At 40.1% G+C, this 22,545-nt stretch overlaps 1 long non-coding RNA gene across 1 annotated transcript in view; it reads right to left on the minus strand.

Annotated features, from left to right (window-relative positions):
- The window catches only part of LOC133564914 (uncharacterized), a 35,654-nt gene extending 30,551 nt beyond the window's left edge, over nucleotides 1-5,103 (minus strand). Inside the window, exon 1 of the long non-coding RNA XR_009809370.1 lies at nucleotides 4,698-5,103. This is a non-coding gene — a long non-coding RNA (uncharacterized LOC133564914). The remainder of the gene's footprint in view (nucleotides 1-4,697) is intronic.
- Nucleotides 5,104-22,545: the final 17,442 nt, after the last annotated feature.

Consider the following 22,545-nt stretch of genomic DNA (forward strand, 5'->3'; position numbering starts at 1 on the left):
AAAATGTGTAGCATAAATATTAACATTTCAGCATTTCTGTCAAGGAAGATTTGCGTCAGTCATTTTGATAGTTGGCTTATATAGAGAATAAGGACACATCATGTGTTGCCTTCATTATAAGCGAGATGTCTCAAAGGGCTGCACAAACCACAACGACATCCTCGGCTCAGATTCCACATCAGTGCAAGAACTATACCCAATGGGATAACAATGAGAAACCTAGGAAGGGACCACAGATGTGGGGACCCCGCATGGTGACTGGTGCAATGGATGCCCGGTGGATACGGTGACAGTCCAGTCTATAGTGAGGCTTTTCCTTTTTTCCGGCTCCAGACAGATTTTTGGGGTTGTATTTTTGATCCAATTCTGCCCTTTCAACATTTTGAGTTGCTGACCCCTGCACTAAACAATGAAAGAGGATCCAGCCCTGTCCAGAGGAACAGCACATAACGCATCCTGACTGCCAACCAGAGACAGGTAAAGGAAACAGGGAAGAAGTGTCAGGAAATGAAAACACACACTACGTGGAAAAAAGTGTGCTGAATTTTTCGCAAAGTGAAGTGAAGTAAATTTAAATGGCCCTTTTTCTCAAAATACTCAAAGTGCTTTACATTGTGAAACCCATTATCTAAATTTTTAAGCTACATTCAAACCAGAGTGGGTGACACTGGGAGCAAAATGGGGACTCATGAGTGGTGACTCGGATGGCGGAGGCTGGATTTGATAAAATATTGCTTTGAGCGCACACTCGCTGACGTCACATGTCACTTGGCAACAGGCAGCGCCTTTTAAAAGGCACAAAACACGCGCTCCGCACTCATGAAACATCTTTCCACTGCCATATGCCAAATATGATCTTTTTTTTAAAGTAACACATTAATTACTTTCCATAGTAACATTACATTTCTAAAAAGATAAATTCTATTACTTGTTGGTAAAGCAACAATATTTCCTTTTTAAAGTAATTTCCTGAACACGCCCCATTACTAGTAAACGTATATACTTTGTGGGGGTTGTTATTTCAAACCTGGTTGACTTTTACCTGTTAAGTCCACTTACATGTTTCCCACGCAATAGACAAGACTAACCATTTGTATCCTTGTGTGTTCATCTGTGTTGTGTCCTTATTAGTCTATGAAAAATTAACAAACAAAAATCAAGAGATGAATTGTCAAATTTAAACAATGATTCTGGATGGATGGATTCACCACTTTGTAACCCATTCAGCAAAAGTGTTCCACTGTTCCCACCATAGATGGATATAGTCCAGTGCACTGGCAGGGATCTGGAGCGTTGTTTAGAGAAACAACACATATCCACTGTAAAAGGATCCTTATTCCAAACAACTCCCTCTCTTAGCCTACCAGCTTTGGTTTATCCAAATGAATCCAACACACATAAAGTTCACTGTGCAGCCGTATATACTGGTGATAGGAGGAGTAGAAAAACCCTAGGGATAATCAAAATAATATCTCCTCAATAAAAGGTGCATGAGATAGATATACTGTAAATAAAAGCTCTCGACACAGAGACGCATTATTCATTTCCCAACATAGTAATACTCGGAAAGAATAAACATTGGGAAATGTGAAGTCACACACACTCTCCCAGCTAATTTGTGAAATCTTTGCACTTAATTGTAAGGAACATTGGAATATGTGTGCGTCAAATCTGCAAAGTACAAAGGAAAACGTTTTAGAGCCATGACAAGATTTTGAAAACAATGTTTCTCAATCAACTGTTGTTCTGGTTTAAATTTCGAATGCTTAACAATGGCAACATTTTCTTCTGACATCTTTGACAGCCTAGCTTTGGTTCAGACCCCTCTGTACCCGGTTGACATGTTCTCCTTGTGCAGTGTTGGTTTACTCCAAATACTCCAGTTTCCTCCCACAGTTCAGAAACATTGGAGACCGTAAATGGTCCAAATATAAATATTCCCTAATTGTTAGGAGAGTCTATTAACTGAACACGAGCAAATGTGGGTCTTTAGATACGGCATCTAATTTTTAAGAAGGCTCATTAGGACAAAAGAAAACACAGGCAAAAAACGTACAATACATACCAAAACAAACTATGCATACAGCATATATACGACATAGTGAGACTACAGTATTAAAAACATGCTTTGTTTTAGAAAAAAAACATTTTGTGTGTAACTTTTCAACTTTCATTACATATTTTTTAATAACTTTTGGGATGATACATGGACTTAGCTTTAGTTGAATGACAACTGTGTCATGGTCTGAGGGGTCTGTATTGCTTTTCCTGGCACTAAGCAACTTTTAGGAGGGTGGCAGGAACCCACATTATATACATATTTACATTTATATATATACATACTATATTTGTACAGTACATACAAATATTTATACATACAGTATACACATGTATATATGTATATACGTGTATATATGTATATAAATGCACACACACATACATATGAATATATATTATATCATATACATACAGTATGTACATATATATATACATATATACATTTATATATATATATATATATATATGTATATATATATATATATATATATATATATGTATATATATATATATATATATATATATATATATGTATATATATATTAGGGGTGGGCAAATTAATGCTTAAATTACGAGTTAACTCATCAATCTATTAACGCCGACAATTATTGTATCGCGCATTTGCGTATGTTGTTTACATGCTTTTATTTTGTTAACGCCTTTTCTTATAAAGATGGCGGCACCCGGATGCGCTTCGGCGTGGAGGGGCTCTTAGTAAAGATGGAACATTTGGCAAAAATACCGGACACTTCTGCAAATTTCATGGCTGGCTTACAGCGTGGTCACTCCGGGATCACTTACGACCGCCAGACAATTCTGAATGTGGATGGATCGGGCCGTTTTGGACTGAATGACGCGTGCTTGCTAGACCGGCTAGCTAGCATGGGAATACTTTGCCGGCTACATCCAGCGGCCTGTGAAGCAGCGGAGTATATGTGTTGTCTGTCTATTTATGAATAATGCAGACGAGGAGTGTTGGCTGGGTTCTTAATGTTTGCTTTCAGAGCGTGCATATCACAACATACAAGATGCCGTCATGGCGACACAACCTATACCGGGCTACCGCGCATGCTCGTCACTCCTGTTGCATGCTGGGTAGGGTAGTTATTTTATTCCCTGGCTCATAACATCACAATATAGTACCATGTATATGATGCGTTCAGTTTATCAAAGCACCAAGCAAACAATCGGAAAATTCCCATCATATCAATTCCTAGATATGGTCGTGATTATTTTAAGTGCACTACGCATAATAAACACAACATTATTAATATTGCTACTACGGATAATTTGATCAGAAATTCCCTAAAACAGCCCACTACTTATAATATAGGTTTTTTAAACATAAGATCCCTGATAAAAAAAAATGTTCCTGCTGTTACCTCAGAAATTGCCTGTTCGGATGTTATGATTGTGGCTCAGAGATTTGAATGTAGATTATATTTATTTTCCATAACAAACAGGATAACTTAAATACCCTGGCAGTGGAAATAAGCTTAAATGTTTGTATTTACATTTTTTGAGTTGATTTTCATAAAATATGCTATTTAACTGCTACTGTTTAACATTGTGTTTGCACAACAAATGTTTTGGCGCTTTTGTTCATGTGGGAGAATATTCCAATAAAGGTGCCTTCCGCCCGATTGTAGCTGAGATAGGCGCCAGCACCCCCCGCAACCCCAAAAGGGAATAAGCGGTAGAAAATGGATGGAGGTGCACTACACACTACTTTTGAATTCATTATTGGGCTTTGCGTATACAATGCAGTTAATCGCGATTTATCGGAGAAAAAGTGCGATTAACTTCGATTAAAATTTTTAATCGTTGCCCAGCCCTAATATATATATATATATATATATATATATATATATATATATATATATATATATATACAGTATATATATATGTTAGGGCTGTGAATCTTTGGGTGTCCCACAATTCGATTCAATATCGATTCTTGGGGTCACGATTCGATATTATATCGATTTTTTTCGATTCGATTTGATTCGATTCTCGATTCAAAAACAATATTTTTCCGATTCAAAACGATTCTGTATTTATTAAATACATAGGATTTCAGCAGGATCTACCCCAGTCTGCCGACATGCAAGCAGAGTAGTAGATTTAAAAAAATATACATATGTTATAATTGTAAAGGACAATGTTTAATCAACTGATCGCAATAATGTAAATTTGTAATTAAATATTAAATGAGCCAAAAATATTACTTATTTTATCTTTGTGAAAACATTGGACACAGTGTGTTGTCAAGCTTATGAGATGCGATGCAAGTGTAAGCCACAGTGACACTATTGTTCTTTTTTATTATTTTTATAAATGTCTAATGATAATGTCAGTGAGGGATTTTTAATCACTGCTATGCTGAAATTACAATATAAATCATATATATATTTATATATATACCGTATTTCCTTGAATTGCCGCCGGGGCACTGATTAATTTAAAATCTCTTCCCACTCCTGCGCTTACTAAAGGCATGCAGTAAGCATGCGCTAATTATTTTCAAAACCTCTTCTCACTCCGGCACTTATCAAAGGCATGCAGTAAAAAATTGACTGTGATGTAAGGATACCATCATGAAAAGCACATTTAATAAAAAAACGTTATTATGGTCTTACCTTTACTTATAAATGAAGTCCATGTCAGCTCCTTCTGATCAAAAGCATCAATAACTTGTTTATAGAAGTCTTCCTTATCTATCTTCAGTTTTAAAAGTCTCTCTGTCTCGATGGATATCTTCCCCTTATTACCTCCTGCTTCGATTGAAAGTCCATTTTAGAAAACTGCTATCAGACCGCTGCTATCAGTTAGCTCAGCTCCTCAAGTGCGGGCAACGACAGAATTACCCTCGGACTACTCCCCTACCCGATCTGCTCCGTGGGGGATCTCTTTATCCCACCGCTGCCACCATGAAGTGTTATTGTATAAATAATACACTGGGTATTTAGGACTGGAACATGCTTTATTTCAGCCCGGTTGTTTACATTGCCAGCATCGGAGTGTCACATCCTAAAAGGTCCTCATTGTCACTTCTTCTGCAGCCTAGTAGTCGCAAGAAGGATCACTAGCGCCCTCTACCACCAGGAGGCGGGAGTCATTTAATGACTCATAGTTGACACATGCAGTTACGGTATATTAATAAAACATAGCTGCTTACTGTTCTTTTTAGCATACCGGTATTCAATAGCTTTGACCTTAAATCCTACTGAATAGCTCTTAATCTTCTTCCCTTTATCCGATTTCAAATTACCGGTATTGAAATCAGACTCCTCCATTTTTAAAATGATGACAGGGGAAGTGTCACTCATGACGTCACAAGTTTGACCCGGTGGTAATACTAAGCATGTGCTAAATATTTTGCGACGCGAGTTTCACCCGGCAGTAATTCAAGGCAAGCGCATACTATATGCCCGGCGGCAATTCAAGGAAATACGGTATATATATACATATACATATACCCATACCAATATTTGGTATCGGTACAGCCCTAATATAGAGTGTACCAATACTTTTCGATGTGTTTTTAAAAAAGGGGATCACAAAAAATTGTTTTAACAAAAAATATTTCGGTACATTAAACATTTGTTTCTTATTCCAATCGTGGAATAAATGTGCCCATAAATAAAATATCGAACATGATAGACAACTTGTCTTTTAGTAGTAAGCAAACACATGCTCCAAATTTCCCTGCTGACATATGCAGTAACATATTGTGTCATTTCTTATTAATTTATTATGTCAAAATTATGAGGTCCAAGCAGTAGAAAATGCATTGTTAATCTACTTATTAATGTACTGTTGATATATTCTTACTTTCTGTTTTAACAAGTTCCACCTGCACTATTGTTAAAATGTAATAATCACGTATTCTTCTGTTGTTTGGATGGTTAACATTAGTTTTGGATGATACCACAAATTTGGGTATGGATCCGATACCAAGTCGTTACAGGTTCATACATTGGTCATATTTAAAGTCCCCATGTGTCCAGGTACATATTTCCTGAGTTTATAAACATCATATATTTAAAAAAAAAAAAGAAAATATATTTTGTGATAATTAAAATTATCGCTGCAATCATTGTGGTATGGACAAGATACGCTCTTGTACTTGGTATCATTACAGTGGATGTTGGGTGTACCCATGGCATTTGTTTACATTGGGGAGCGCCAGCTTGTTAGCGGTGATCCCTGTGTGTGTGTGTGTGTGTGTGTGTGTGTATATATATATATACATATATATATACACACATATAACGAAAAACAAAAATATATTTTTGTTTTTGTGCGCTAAAGTTATAGATAACAGATTCCATTGCACATGTAATGTAACACCGCATTGATGATAAAATGCATTTCTATTCCACAAGTCTTTATATTTATATTTTGTGCAGCAAAAAAAAACAAAAATATATATATATATAAATATATTTAAAAATATATATATTTATATATATATTTATTTATTTAAAAAAAATGTATATATATATATTTTTTTATTTTATATAAAGATTTGTGGAATAAAAATTGATTTTATCATCAATGCTGTGTTACATTACATGTGCAATGGAGTCTGTTATCTTCAACTTTAGCACACAATTAGCCCATGAAACATGTTTTTTAATCGCCCGGGCTTGTTATAAAGCTCACGCACAGTGACATCCTCATATACTGCTGCACAAATATAACTAAAGAGGTAACAAAACGGAGGCGCACACATGCACAAAATCATACTGTAGTACTTATTATGTCACATCCACTTGTATTTTTGAGAAAATTATCAACTTTTCCCCAATAATTTAATAATCTAAAACTAAATGTAAGGTTAGTGCGTCTGCCTCACAATACGAAGGTCCTGGGTGGTCAGGGTTCAATCCCGGGCTCGGGATCTTCTGTGTGGAGTTTGCATGCGTGGGTTCCCTCCGGGTTCTCCGGTTTCTTCCCACTTCCAAAAACATGCACTTGGGGATAGGTTGATTGGCAACACTAAATTGTGTGAATGTGAGTGTGAATGTTGTCTGTCTATCTGTGTTGGCCCTGCGATGAGATGGCGACTTGTCCAGGGTGTACACCGCCTTCCGCCCGAAAGTAGCTGAGATAGGCACCAGCGCCCCCCGCGACCCCAAAGGGAAAATGTATTTTATAGGCTGCCCTGCTTTGTGCAAAACTGACTGTCGTGGCTTTACTGGGTTGAGAAAAAGTGATCAGATGCAGCCTATTTGGATCCTGCTGAGTTGCACATCTGGCTTCTTAACTCATTCTCCTGAAATGTGTCCCACTTGTCCACATTAGTTTTGCCTGTTCCTATTTTGAATTTGTTGGACACTGCCATGTGAACAAAGAACCACACAACACATTTACTTGTCAATGTAACAACCACACAGAGTACTCTCACATTCCGCCCCAGTTTTGCGGAGTTATACTGAAGTCACATTTCTCTTTAGTGTTCCACTTTAGCTTCCCACCCATTTCCCCTCAACTTTTTTGTATATTTTATCTGTTGTCTTCTTGTCTTTGTAATTATTCTCCTCCTCCCCATTTGCTGGTTGACCGAGGTCAATGTGACAAGTAGCTTTTATTACTGTATTCTCTCCTCTAGTAAAGAGAAACCATTACCTGGAGTAACAAGGAATATTTTCCTTTTTCGAGTTGGTCTGCTCAAATCAAGTAAAAGTTAGGTAATTGGGCACGTTTTATCTGGCTTTTAATCGAGTCAATCCTCTAGTCTTCCTTTTGCCACTCTCTTTCGTCCTGATGTTCAGTAAACAAACTAAATGATACATTTCCGCAGCCAAGCTACGAAGACCAGTAAATGTAATCTGCAATGGATGTATGCACCAGGATAATAAAGGCATGTTTGTACTTTTATGTACAAAACCCAAAACCTGAGAATTTGGCACGTTGTGTAAATCATAAATAAAAACAGAATATAATGATTTTCAAATCCTTTTCAACCTAAATTCATTTGAATACACTGCAAAGACAAGATACTTAACGTTCGAACTGGATAACGTTATTTTTTGCAAAACATTAGATCATTTGGAATTTGATGCCTGCAACATATTTCAAAAAAGCTGGCACAAGTGGCAAAAAACGACTGAGGAAGTTGAGGAATGTTCATCAAACACTCATTTGGAACATCCCACAGGTGAACAGGCTAATTGGGTACAGGTGGGTGTTATGATTGGGTTTAAAACCAGCGTCCATGAAATTCTCAGTCATTCACAAACAAGGATGGGGCGAGGGTCACCACTTTGTGAACAAATGCGTGCGCAAATTGTCGAACAGTTTAAGAACAACATTTCTCAACAAGCTTTTGCAAGGAATTTAGGGATTTTACCATCTACGGTCCGTGATATCATTAAAAGGTTCAGAGAATCCGGAGAAATCCCTGCACGTAAACGGCAACATTGAATGCCCGTGACCTTCAATCCCTCAGGCGGTGCTGCATCAAAAAGCGACATTAGTGTGTAAAGGATATCACCACATGGGCTCGGGAACACTTCAGAAAACCACTGTCAGTAACTACAGTTGGTCGCTACATTTGTAAGTGCAAGTTAAAACTCTACTATGCAAAGCGAAATACATTTATCAGCAACACCCAGAAACACCGCCTGCATCGTAATGTTGCGATTGTCCATGCCAATAAATAAAGCAGAACGCGCAATTTATGGTAGCTCAAAATTAATTTACATCAAATTTACCAGGGGTTCTTTACTTTTTTGAACCTGGGGTCTACTCAAATATGAACACTGATTTAATAATTTTACTCTTGAGTCTAATAGTATTTATGTATTTAAGTATGTTCAAAATACTTACAGTTTAACAAGATAACCCTTGTCAAATGATATGAAACTACGTGTTATTCACAAACATTCTCGTCAAGGCTTAGGTCTGGGTGATTCCAAAATGAATGCTAATCAAATATACTGCACAAAAAGTGACTCATAAAAATATGAAAATGTTTGCTATACCATTACACAATGCTAAATTAAATCCATTACTAATATTTTTTAAATATACAATAATATATAGAGTTAATCTGGAAAGTATTCAGAGTTCTTCAGTTTTTCCACATTTTGTTATGATACAGCCTTATTCAACAATGGAATACATTTAATTGTGTCCTTAAAATTCTACACAAACAATACACCAAATGTTTGCATATTTATTACAAATAAAAATCTAAAAAATGACATATACATAAGTATTCACCGCCTTCGCTCTTTGTTGATGCACCTTTTGCAGCAATTACAGCCTCGAGTATTTTTGAATACGATGCCGCAAGCTTGGCACACCTATCTTTGGGCAGTTTCATCTATTCCTCTTTGCCCATTCCTCTTTGCAGGACCTCTCAAGCTCCATCAGTTTGGATGGGAAGAGTCGGTGCACAGCCATTTTTAGATCTCTCCAGTAATATTCAATCGGATTTAAGTCTGGGCTCTGGTTGGGCCACTAAAGGATATTTACAGAATTGACCTGAAGTCATTACTTTGATATGTGCTTAGGGTCGTTGTCCTGCTGAAAGATTAACCGTCGCCCCAATCTGAGTTTAAGAGCGCTCTGGAGCATGTTTTCGTCCAGGATGTCTCTTTACATGCTGCATCTATCTTTCCCTCTTTCCTGACAAGTCTCCCAGTTTCTGTCGCTAAAAAACATCCCCACAGCATGATGCTGCCACCACCATGCCTCACTGTTGGGATGGTACTGGTTCCCTCCAAACATGACGCCTGGCAATCATACCAAAAAGTTCAATCTTGGTCTCATCAGACCAGAGAATTTTGTTTCTCATGGTTTGAGAGTCCTTCAGGAGCATTTTGTCAAACTTTTATGAAGTAATGGCTTCCGTCCAGCTACTATACCATACAGCAGGGGCGCTCACACTTTTTCTGCAGGTGAGCTACTTTTCAATTGACCAAGTCGAAGAGATCTACCTCATTCCTATTTATAAATTATATTCATTTATTTATTAAAGATACATTTTTGTTAACAAGTTAATGGTGTTTAATGATAATACAAGCATGTTTAACACACATAGATTCCTTTCTTTCATGAAGACAAGAATATAAGTTGGTGTATTTGATTCTGATGACTTGCATTGATTGGAATTAGACAGTGGTGCTGATAAAGTCCGCATTTTCAAATGGAGGAAAAAAAAAGTCCTCCTTTCTGTCCAATACCACATGAAAGTGGTTGGATTTGGCATCTCATTTGTCCAACTTGCATACTTGTTTTTAAACACTTTCTTATGAGAGTAGCATATGTGTGTGGCCCTTTAATGTCTGGCAGCAGGTGAGTGACGTCAGTGAGTGTGCGGGTGGGCAAGCAAGTGAGAAAGCGGTCGCTGAGGGCGGGGGAGAAATACATTGGCATCAAACTCCGTAGCTTGCTAGCTTGTGCACGCTAGCTTTCTGAGACTCTTATTTTGTTAGCACAGGCAGGATGAAACAGGTCTTTTATGGTGAAGACAGGAACTGTGCAGTCGGTCTTTAGAGTTTTGACAGTAGGTACGTAGTCTCTAGAAATAAAATGTGTTTCTCTGCGTCCGCCCTGTTAGTGATTTTTTTCTTAAATATGAGCTCGCAGCAGCCAGCGTCATCTCACAAGATCCGCGGGTGCTGAGAATGTCAAACACCTGACGAAAGTGAAGTCTTGGTATGATTGATGATTGCTCATTTTTATGTCTATTTTTTAATGCCTGGCTTGAGATCGACTGACACACCCTCCGAGATCGACCAGTCGATCGCGATCGACGTAATGCCCACCCCTGCCATACAGGCATGATTGGTGATTTGCTGCAGAGATGGTTGTCTTTCTGGAAGGTTCTCCTCTCTCGACAGGGGAATGCTGTAACTCTGACAGAGTGACCATTGGGTTCTTGGTCACCTCTACGACTAAGACCCTTCTCCCCCGATTGCTCAGTTTAGACTGCCAGCCAGCTCTAGGAAGAGTCCTGGTGGTTCCAAACGTCTTCCTTTTACAGACGATGGAAGGAACTGTGCTCATTGGAACCTTCAAGGCAGCATATATTTTTCCGTACCGTTCCCCAGATGTGTGCCTTATCGGAGATCTAGAGACAATTCCTTCAACTTAATTCTTGGTTTGTGCTGTGCCGTGGACTGTCGAGTGTAGGACCTTATACATGGACAGATGTGGACTTTTCCAAATCATGTACAACCAACTGAATTTACCACAGGTGGGCTCCTATTAGGCTTAAGGAACATCTCAGGGATAATCGAACCGGATGCACCTGATCTCTGTTTTGAGCTTCAAGGCAAATACTGTGAATACTTATGTGCATGTAATTATTCTTTTTTTTTTTAAATTTTCAATACATTTGCAAACATTTCTAAAACACTTTTTCACATTGTCATTACGGATATTGTGTGTAGAATTTTAAAGACAAAAAATGTATGCATTCTATTTTGGAATAAGGCTGTAACAGGACAATGTGTAAGGACGTGGACTATGGCAGGGTTTTTTTTCCAGAGATGCAAAGAAATTGGAGTGGACATGACGTGAAGGTAGGGACATGATTTAATTTTACTACATGAAAGGGACAAAGCTTGCAAAAAAAAGGCGCGCACAAGGCGGAGAACATAATTGGCTTTGAAAAAAAGAAACTAGCTCTTGGGCAAAAGCTATGGACATGAAAACGAAAACACTTACTGTGACATGAAAATAGACAAAACGTACTTGGCATGGAACTATGGTAGCATGGGTAACATCGGTAGCAGAAGTCCAACAGAGTTAATGTCGCCACCCCGACCAACAGAAAAAGACAGGCTTTAAATAACAGTGACATGATTGGTGACAGGTGTGTGAGTCCAAATGTGGAACAGGTGAAACTAATAGGTAACCATGGAAACAAGACAAGGGAGTGAAAAACCAGGAACTAAAAAGAGTCCTAAAACCAAACAGAACATAAATTAAACAAAACATGATCCCAGACATGACACAACGTGGGAAAAGTAAAGCGCTGTGAATACTTTTTGGATGCACGGTATGTTTCTTACATATACTGTCAATGCAATTTCAAGTGCAAATGAAAATACAGCATCACCCATTTAGTCATAATGTTGGCATTTAAGAAACATTTTTTTTAACTTTAACTCCAGACTTTTTTTGTTTGTTTGATATCGTCAAGTGGTGGGAAAGTGTATTATTACAACTGAGTGCCGCGTCATACGGAACACAGCTGAGGAATAGATATTTTTTGACGGACCTCTAAAGTGCGCTTGCAGCCCAATAGTGGGCACTGGCATGATGGTTAAGAAACACTGGGATACACAATGTACCAGTGGCGAGCTGTGCGTTTTCCACCGAGGTCTTCAGTGATATTCGACTTCAAAGATTACCTCTCAAAATACCATCATTTAGATAGAGAGATAGATAGTTCTTTATTTATTCCTTCAGGAGAGTTCCTTCAGGAAAATTAAGAAAAAAAAATATATATATATATATATATTTCACCACATGACCATTACTGAAGAAATACTATACAGGAACACATTTACGACCTACTGGGCATTGAATCACCTTAACAGTATACAAAATGGGTTATTTTCTGGCACATTTAAACATTAATTAAAACGCATCAGCAATTTTAACATATCTTATCAATCAATCAATCAATCAATGTTTACTTATATAGCCCTAAATCACTAGTGTCTCAAAGGGCTGCACAAACCACAACACAAACCACTATGACATCCTCGGTAGGCCCACATAAGGGCAAGGAAAACTCACACCCAGTGATGACAATGATGAATATGAGAACCTTAGAGAGGACGAAAGCAATGGATGTCGAGCGGGTCTAACATGACACTGTGAAAGTTCAATCCATAGAGGATCCAATACAGCCGCGAGAGTCCAGTCCAAAGCGGATCCAACACAGCAGCGAGAGTCCCGTCCACAGCGGAGCCAGCAGGAAACCATCCCAAGCGGAGACGGATCAGCAGCGCAGAGATGTCCCCAGCCGATACACAGGCAAGCAGTCTATCCTGGGTCCCGACTCTGGACGAGGGGTTTCATCCTGGGTCCCGGACCCTTCCACAAGGGAGAGTGGGACATAGGAGAAAAAGAAAAGAAACGGCAGATCAACTGGTCCATTTAAAGGCGAGAGTATACAAATGAGTTTTAAGGTGAGACTTAAATGCTTCTACTGAGGTGGCATCTCGAACTGTTACTGGGAGGGCATTCCAGAGTACTGGAGCCCGATACGAAAACGCTCTATAGCCCGCAGACTTTTTTGGGGCTTTGGGAATCACTAATAAGCCGGAGTGCTTTGAACGCAGATTTCTTGCTGGGACATATGGTACAATACAATCGGCAAGATAGGCTGGAGCTAGACCGTGTAGTATTTTATACGTAAGTAGTAAAACCTTTAAGTCACATCTTAAGTGCACAGGAAGCCAGTGCAGGTGAGCCAGTGGTACTGTCAAAATTAAAATTGCAAAAAACATTAAAAGTGCAAAAATTAAATATTTGAAGTTACTATTTGATAACCCTCGTTGTCGACTGATTCGAGTGGAAATGGCAAGCTTTTTCCTATTTGATCGACAGAACAGCTGAGCTAGCCTTTGGGGTTGGCCGACGTTGTCTCACAAGATGTAATTTCTCTTCAAACATCCTTATGGAAAATAGCCCTGCAAATACATTGTAGTATTTGAAGGGTTAATAATGTTTTTTAAATGAAGATGTCAAAAGAAGTTTTAACCGATCATTACGTTTAATGATTTTGCTACTTTTGAACACACACAGGGCTTCACGGTGGCAGAAGGGTTAGTGCGTCTGCCTCACAATACGAAGGTCCTGCAGTCTTGGGTTCAATCCCAGGCTCGGGATCTTTCTGTGTGGAGTTTGCATGTTCTCCCCGTGAATGCGTGGGTTCCCTCCGGGTACTCCGGCTTCCTCCCACTTCCAAAGACATGCACCTGGGGATAGGTTGATCGGCAACACTAAATTAGCCCTAGTGTGTGAATGTGAGTGTGAATGTTGTCTTTCTATCTGTGTTGGCCCTGCGATTAGGTGGCGACTTGTCCAGGGTGTACCCTGCCTTCCGCCCGATTGTAGCTGAGATAGGCGCCTTCTCGCCTGCTGCGTCTGTGGCGGGGACTCATCTTGGCGTGCTCTGTTGTCGTGCTCGTGGTCGGGTTGCCGTGGTTTCCTCCTCTCTCTCCCGATCGTGCCCCTTTCGCCTCTCTTAAAGTCTAGGAGCAGATGCGCAGATTGTGAGCAGGAATGTGTCCTACGCACCTGACTCCGATTGCCGTCCTGCTGCTCCGCGTGCGTCACACCTCTCCTCACCGCCTCCTGGCCTCCATTTTGGTCCAGAACGCCTCTGTCCGCCCGCTGTAGGCCCGTCGGCTGCGTCTCTCCACAATAGGCTACTGTCAACAACTTGTGATTTGATTGGCTATCGCAACTGCCTCTCAACTCTGTGTGTTCTCAAATTCATCTGCAAACGGTCCAGATGAGCATCCAATCACAGGACGCGTAAATGTCACGTTCAACATGAGGTCATCTAGAAGGCCTTTCTGACAACAACTCGTGATCTGTTTGGCTATCGCAACTGTCCATCACCTGTATGTCGCCGGTTGCTTACAGCGCACAGACCGCTCGCATTGTTGATCCTGAAGGCCTCGGCAAGATTTCGTAAAGCGTGGCAACATAAGCTAGCTGAATTCTGATTGGATGAAACAAACAAAACACCAGCACTGGAACGAGCGTAATATGACACGAGGAGAATATGAATCATTTTAGATAGTTAAGAAAAGTACATTTAAAAATAATTGTATATTTGATTTTGATCATGATTTCTGGTTATGCTAGGCCAGCATCGTAAGCCTTGCTGGTCCTGACGGCACACCACTGCCAAGTACATGCTACTGATGGGTCTCCCCATGTCTAGCATTAAAAGATTACAGTTGGTACAAAATGCGGCTGCTAGACTTTTGACAAGAACAAGAAAGTTTGATCACATTACGCCTGTACTGGCTCACCTGCACTGGCTTCCTGTGCACTTAAGATGTGACTTTAAGGTTTTACTACTTACGTATAAAATACTACACGGTCTAGCTCCATCCTATCTTGCCGATTGTATTGTACCATATGTCCCGGCAAGAAATCTGCGTTCAAAAGACTCCGGCTTATTAGTGATTCCTAGAGCCCAAAGAAAGTCTGCGGGCTATAGAGCGTTTTCCGTTCGGGCTCCAGTACTCTGGAATGCCCTCCCGGTAACAGTTCGAGATGCTACCTCAGTAGAAGCATTTAAGTCTCACCTTAAAACTCATCTGTATACTCTAGCCTTTAAATAGACCTCCTTTTTAGACCAGTTGATCTGCCGCTTCTTTTCTTTCTCCTATGTCCCCCCCTCCCTTGTGGAGGGGGTCCGGTCCGATGACCATGGATGAAGTACTGGCTGTCCAGAGTCGAGACCCAGGATGGACCGCTCGTTGGGACCCAGGATGGACCGCTCGCCTGTATCGGTTGGGGACATCTCTACGCTGCTGATCCGCCTCCGCTTGAGATGGTCTCCTGTGGACGGGACTCTCGCTGCTGTCTTGGATCCGCTTGAACTGAACTCTCGCGGCTGTGTTGGAGCCACTATGGATTGAACTTTCACAGTATCATGTTAGACCCGCTCGACATCCATTGCTTTCGGTCCACTACAGGGGGGGGTTGCCCACATCTGAGGTCCTCTCCAAGGTTTCTCATAGTCAGCATTGTCACTGGCATCCCACTGGATATGAATTCTCCCTGCCCACTGGGTGTGATTTTTCCTTGCCATTTTGTGGGTTCTTCCGAGGATGTTGTAGTCGTAATGATTTGTGCAGTCCTTTGAGACATTTGTGATTTGGGGCTATATAAATAAACATTGATTGATTGATTGATAAGCATTTTATATGGCTACTTCATCCATCCAGCCATTCATTTTCTACCACTTGTCCCTTTTTAGGGTCGCGGGGAGTGCTGGAGCCTATCTCAGCTGCTTTCGGGCAGAAGGCGGGGTACACCCTGGACGAGTCCCCACCTCATCGCAGGGCCAACACAGATAGACAGACAAAATTCACAATCACATTCACACACTAGGGCCAATTTAGTGTTGCCAATCAACCCCAGGTGCACGTCTTTGGAGGTGAGAGGAAGCCGGACTACCCGGAGGGAACCCACGCTGTCACTGGGAGAACATGCTAACTCCACACAGAAAGATCCCGAGCCCGGGATTGAACTCAGGACCATTTAGGACAGGGGTGTCAAACTCAAATACAGAGCGGCCCAAAATTTAAAACTGAACGAAGCCGCGGGCCGAGGTTGAACAAAGTAATCCTTTAATAGGGACCCAAACAAGTTTTGCATTGAATATTGACCAAGCAAGGCTTATATAATTTTATAGTGACATGCAAAATCGAGTTCAAAATAATTATAATTAAAAAATATCAATGGCATATCAAATAAAATAAAAATACAAATTGAATGCCTCTTTTCGGCGGCGGGTTTGAGTTGGGGCGGGGTTATATTGTAGCGTCCCGGAAGAGTTAGTGATGCAATGGATTCTCGCTATTTATTCAGTTGTGTTTATGTTGTGTTACGGTGCGGATGTTCTCCCGAATTGTGTTTGTCATTGTTGTTTGCTGTGGGTTCACTGTGTGGCGTATATTTGGAACAGTGTTAAAGTTGTTTATACGGCCACCCTCAGTGTGACCTGTATGGCTGTTGACCAAGTATGCATTACATACACTTGTGTGTGTGTATGAGCCGCATATATTGTGTGAATGGGCCGGCGCGCTGTTTGTATGGAGGAAAAGCGGACGTGGCGACATGTAGAGAACGCCATAGGCAGTGCTTTTACGGCCCGCCCCCAATATTATTGTCCAGGTGGAAATCGGTAGAAATTCGGGAGGGGCACTGAACTTCGGGAGTCTCCCGGGAAAATCGGGAGGGTCGACGAGTATGAGTATTAGTGGTGAATGCGGTGTTACAGCGGCGGGCCAGCTCTAATGTTAATTTGATATTGCCTCAAGGGCCAAATAAAATTACACGGCGGGCCAAATTTGGCCCGCGGGCCAGAGTTTGACACCCATGATTTAGGACCTTCGTATTGTGAGGCACATGCACTAAACCTTGTTCCACCGTGCTTCCAATGGCTACTTCAAGTTAAGTACCAATGATTGTCACACACACTAGGTGTGGCGAAATCATTCTCTGCATTTGACCCATCACCCTTGATCACCCCCTAGGAGGTGAGGGGAGCAGTGGGCAGCAGCGGTGGCCGCGCCCGGGAATCATAATTGGCGATTTAACCCCCAATTCCAACCCTTGATGCTGAGTGCCAAGCAGGGAGGTAATGGTCCCATTTTCATAGTCTTTGGTATGACTCGGCTGGGGTTTGAACTCACAACCTACCAAAACTCCAAATTTTAAAAAATACAACTGAGATGCATGTTACAATCAAACAGTGCAATAGGAACCATACAGGCAAACACTTTGTAGGGCTCAACAGAAGACAAGATTGGTACATTCAAGGTGGTGTTGTCAATAGCAGTATGCAGTCAGCAAGTATTGATAGTGCCTATTTCTGAGATCTTCCGGGTCTTTCTGAAGAGTTGTTCCAAGGATCTATGTCCTGGACATCGGGGACAGGGTTTGCTTTCTTAATGTTGGACGAGGTGATTTTACGTTGCAAAACATTCTCCTACATCGTCCATGCTCCTTTTGCCGCACTCAAATGTCCTCTCACATGCAACCCGGAAGAAATGCACACCCGTGCAGAGTCAGTAGGTGCCGAAACAGTGCTGCAATTTCTACCAATGAGTTTAATTGCGTTGATCCAAAATCCTCACAATACTCCAGCTTCAGATAGAAGCAGATGGAGAAACATGGGAAATAAATGAGACAATTACCAGCCAAGCAAGCAAAGAAAAGAAGATGAGAGGTACATTTGTATGAATGAATCATTTTCTGTCTTAAAACCAATTGTATTGGTTTTCAATCAGACAGTGATTCATTCCCCTTTATAATGACCAGGCACATAAACTATGTTCATCCAGACAGGCAGATACTCAAATATGCATGTTTGGTCATTAGTTTGTAAGGTCAATTTGGACGGACACACCACCGACTGTTCTTCCCAGAATATAACCCCAATTCTTGAGAGTTTGCACTGGTTCCCTGTTCATTAAAAAAAATATTTTAAAACATTACCTGCGTTGTTAAGTACCTCATTAATTACTTTTTGTTAATGTTTCCAGGCTCTCTAACAGAAATTTCATTTCTGAGTTTCCAAATTCTACAGCTAAGACCGGGAAAGCTTATGGCTCTCTCATCTTATCAGAACAGGAAGTCTGCCAGACTCAACCTTCTATCCACAATCTGTATCAGACAAACTCACTCATCTAGGCACACACACACACACCCTCACACACACACAAACGCACATGCACACGCACACACACACGCACACACACACACACACACACACAGGCATTCTTGTATTTGTCACCTTTTTGAGACCTCCTAAAAAAGCCTACCTCTTTAGGACCACCATTTCTATACAGACAAATATTTGTATTTACAACTTTAATAACATATACATATTATGCAAATATAAAAAAGCTTGTTGTGAAAAATTAGTTGGAATTTCCCAAAATAAGGTCACCATTTCACATGAAAAACTTAGAATGCTGGCAGTATTATAATAAAAGTCGTCATTTTACTCAACGCAAGTCAGAATTTTAGAAGAAAAACTGAAAATATGTGCAACATTATGAGAAAAGTATCACGTTGGAGGCGCATTGTGATGCGTGAAAGTCACCCCAAGATGCAAGAGGACCAAGACAGGCTGGAATTGCAGGTGAGACTTGATTAAATATACAAAAATAAAAGAACACTGATACAAAGGGTTAATGAAAAGGCGTGCTGAACGCAGGAGAAGCTAATGCTAACTAGCATCGAGTCCAAGAGTCAAAAATAGACGTGCCGAGCGCCCGCGAAGTTAAGACAAAACTTAGTACAAGTATTGACATAAAGAAGATTCCAACGTTAGTGTTGCTGATAGCAAACAACAGATTAAGACAGAGCTGAGGTCGAAGGCAGGCTTAAATACTAAGGCAATAATCAAAGCACCGGTGCGCGTAAAAACAAGAGCAGGTGGAACGAATCAGAAAACATGGCAACAAGACAAAACAAGAAGTGCAAAAACGAAGAACAGGAAGAGTCCAAAAAGATCGAAAAAACACAAAACTACTTAAAAACCAAAACAATGTATGATCAGGGCGGCGGATCATAACAAAAAGTTGGAATTTTACTCATTAACAGTGGCAATTGTCGCTCCGGAGTATATGTCGCACCCCCGGCCACTCTATGAAAAAAACTGCGATTTATTATCCGAAAAACACGGTCCATATTTATTGATTTTTAAAAAAAATAATAATTTTGACAAAAAGGGGCCGCATTTCAATTTCTTACACGCACTTGTTATTTCATATGTTGTCCAGAAGGGGAGCACTTTTAAAACCGACACACACTCAATTAAAAAAAAAAATCCCTCCTTTTTGGGATTACCCTAATTCTGATAGATTTCACCACCAGGGGTGCAAATGAAACATTCTCTATTAGATGCAATGGTTTTCCGTCTTGGGACCGTTATTTACTGTATGTCCTAACTTGTTCACCGGTCCTCATATGGAAGGTACTTTTCCTTGTTGATGACTCAAGGAGGGTAGAAATACAAGAACACACACACACACACACACGCACCCACACACACACACACACACACACACACACACACACACACACACACACACACACACACACACACACACTTTAGCCACCTCCTCCATCTTATCCATCTTATCCTTTTGCCACATTCTTCTCTCTCACCTTCGACATCTCTTCTCTAATTTCATCTTTTGCTTGCCCCTATGTGTCTCCCCACATTCACATCTACTTTTGTACCATTAAGATGTGGAATCAGTTTAGTTTGAGCTAAGGATCTTTTTCGAACATTTGTCCAGACTTATGTAACACAACTTTATTTCATTGTGTTTAAAGGCACTGCCAGCTACTTATGTCTAACTGTCCAGCTGCCAGAAGAGTTTAGGACCCTTTAAGGTGTAATGGGTGTGATAATGTCACAAGTGGTTACACATGTAAGCTTTAACGCTTCCCTTTTTGCTCAAGTCGAACTTAAAAGCCGTGAGAATGTGGGCTAGAACTTGAGCCAGTCACGGTTCATATGTGATGCGAAAGGCTTTATGAATCACAAGCCAGCAATAACAAACCAAAGACTCTGACTGTGTTACCTTAAACACTCGGTTCCCAGTGTGTCATTAGGGGAGGGGTCGCATATACACCAGTGTGTTACACTTCAGTTCACATCACAGGGAGGAAGGCTCGGGAGCAAAAAAAAAAAAAAATGACACACAAAGGATGAAATACTAAAAATATGCCTGTCAAACTATCAAAATATTTAATCGCGATTAATCGCATTGTTCATGTTAACTCAAAATAATCACAATTAATCGCAGACGGATGAGTAAGTGTACTGACAGTGTGCTTTAGTGTTAAACACTATGCTTTTTTTAAACAGCTCAACGCAAAATGGACATAAACAGGCTTTAAATCAGTGGTTCTCAAATGGGGGTATGCGTACCTCTGGGGGTACTTGAAGGTATGCCAAAGTGTACATGAGATTTAAAAAAAAAAATATCCTGAAAATAGCAACAATTCAAAAATCCTTTATAAATATATTTATTGAATAATACTTCAACAAAATATGAATGGAAGTTCATAAACTGTAAAAAAATGCAATTTCAGTGTTGACAGCTAGATTTTTTTGTTGACATGTTCCATAAATATTGATGTTAAAGATGTATTTTTTTTGTGAAGAAACGTTTGGAATTAAGTTCATGAATCCAGATGGATCTCTATTACTATCTCCACAGAAGGCGCTTTAAGTTGATGATTACGTCTAAGTGTAGAAATCTTGATTTTACGCGCCTTCAAATAACCCCTGCGCAAAATTTCCTAAAAAAATTCATTTTTGCTTCTTTGAGCTGCAATTTGACCCCCTTAAAATGCTTCAAAGTGCAAGTTAAAGCTCTACTATGCAAAGCGAAAGCCATTTGTCAACAACATCCAGAAAGGCTGATCTGTAATTTGACCCCCTTAACATGCTTCAAAACTCACCAAATTTTACACACACATCAGGACTGACGAAAATTGCCATCTGATTTAGACCAGGGCTTGGGTCACAGGGGCAGCAGCCAAAGGTGGACCCGACCAACGCTGCTTGCAGCTTTAATTTATAATTGAATCCCTTGTTTATTTTTCAAGTTTTTTGTTATTTTCATATCTTTTTTTCCAAATAGTTCAAGAAAGACCACTACAAATGAACAATATTTTGCACTGTGATACAATTTAATGAATCAGAAACTGATGACATAGTGCTGTATTTTACTTCTTTATCTCTTTTTTTTCAACCAAAAATGCTTTGCTCTGATTAGGGGGTACTTGAATTAAAAACATTTTCACAGGTGGTACATCACTGAAAAAAGGTTGAAAACCACTGCTTTAAATGACCCAATAATAAAATAAAAAATGCTGCACTGCATTGGTGTCTTACCAGATTTTGCATTGTGTAGAAATACAATTCATTACCATGAATTGATTAACGTGGACCCCGACTTAAACAAGTTGAAAAACTTATTCGGATGTTACCATTTAGGGGTCAATTGTACGGAATATGTACTGTCATGTGCAATCTACTAATAAAAGTCTCAAAAAAACTAAATGATTCCTGCTGTGGGAGCACTTGCATTCAGAGGAGGAGCTACACTATGTTTAGATACCAGTCTCATGCATTAACACAAAATATTGTTTTTTTTTATGATCATGCTTTGATTGTCAAATATGTTTAGTGATGTAAATTGGGATAATTCTATGAATAAATGCTTCTGATATTCTGGAAATGTTGTGTTCCACATGTTATTGGTATTCATATCTCTGTCAGGCTTGCCACTGACAGTTTGTTTGTGTTTTAGTTTCTCCTCTGTGTGTTTAGTATCTCCTGTCTTGAGTTCCTGTCTCGTGCTCTTATTTTGTCAGCTTCCTGTCTTGTTCCCTGAGTGCTGTGTTCCTCCTTAGCTGCGGCTGATTGGCACCTGGCCACACCCGTTGCCAATCAGCCCGCTCCTATTTGTACCTGCTTTGTCATGTGTCAGTTGCTGGATCGTTGTATTGTCTTGTTGTTGCCACATGTCACTCTTTTCGTGCTACCTGTTGTGTCGATGTGATCATTTCAGCTATTACCTGTCGTGCTACATTTTGTCCTGGTCGTCGTAGCGGTAAGCTGTTCTTGTTAGCTATTAGCTATTTCCAGTTTTTCTGTTTGCTATCCACTAGCTTCCAGGCTAAAGTTCCTTTTTGTTTTGTAGCTCTCAGTGCTAGCTCACTTAGTTTGTG

The sequence above is a fragment of the Nerophis ophidion genome, linkage group LG13 (genome assembly GCF_033978795.1).
Source record: "Nerophis ophidion isolate RoL-2023_Sa linkage group LG13, RoL_Noph_v1.0, whole genome shotgun sequence".
In the NCBI taxonomy this organism is placed as follows: Eukaryota; Metazoa; Chordata; class Actinopteri; order Syngnathiformes; family Syngnathidae; genus Nerophis; species Nerophis ophidion.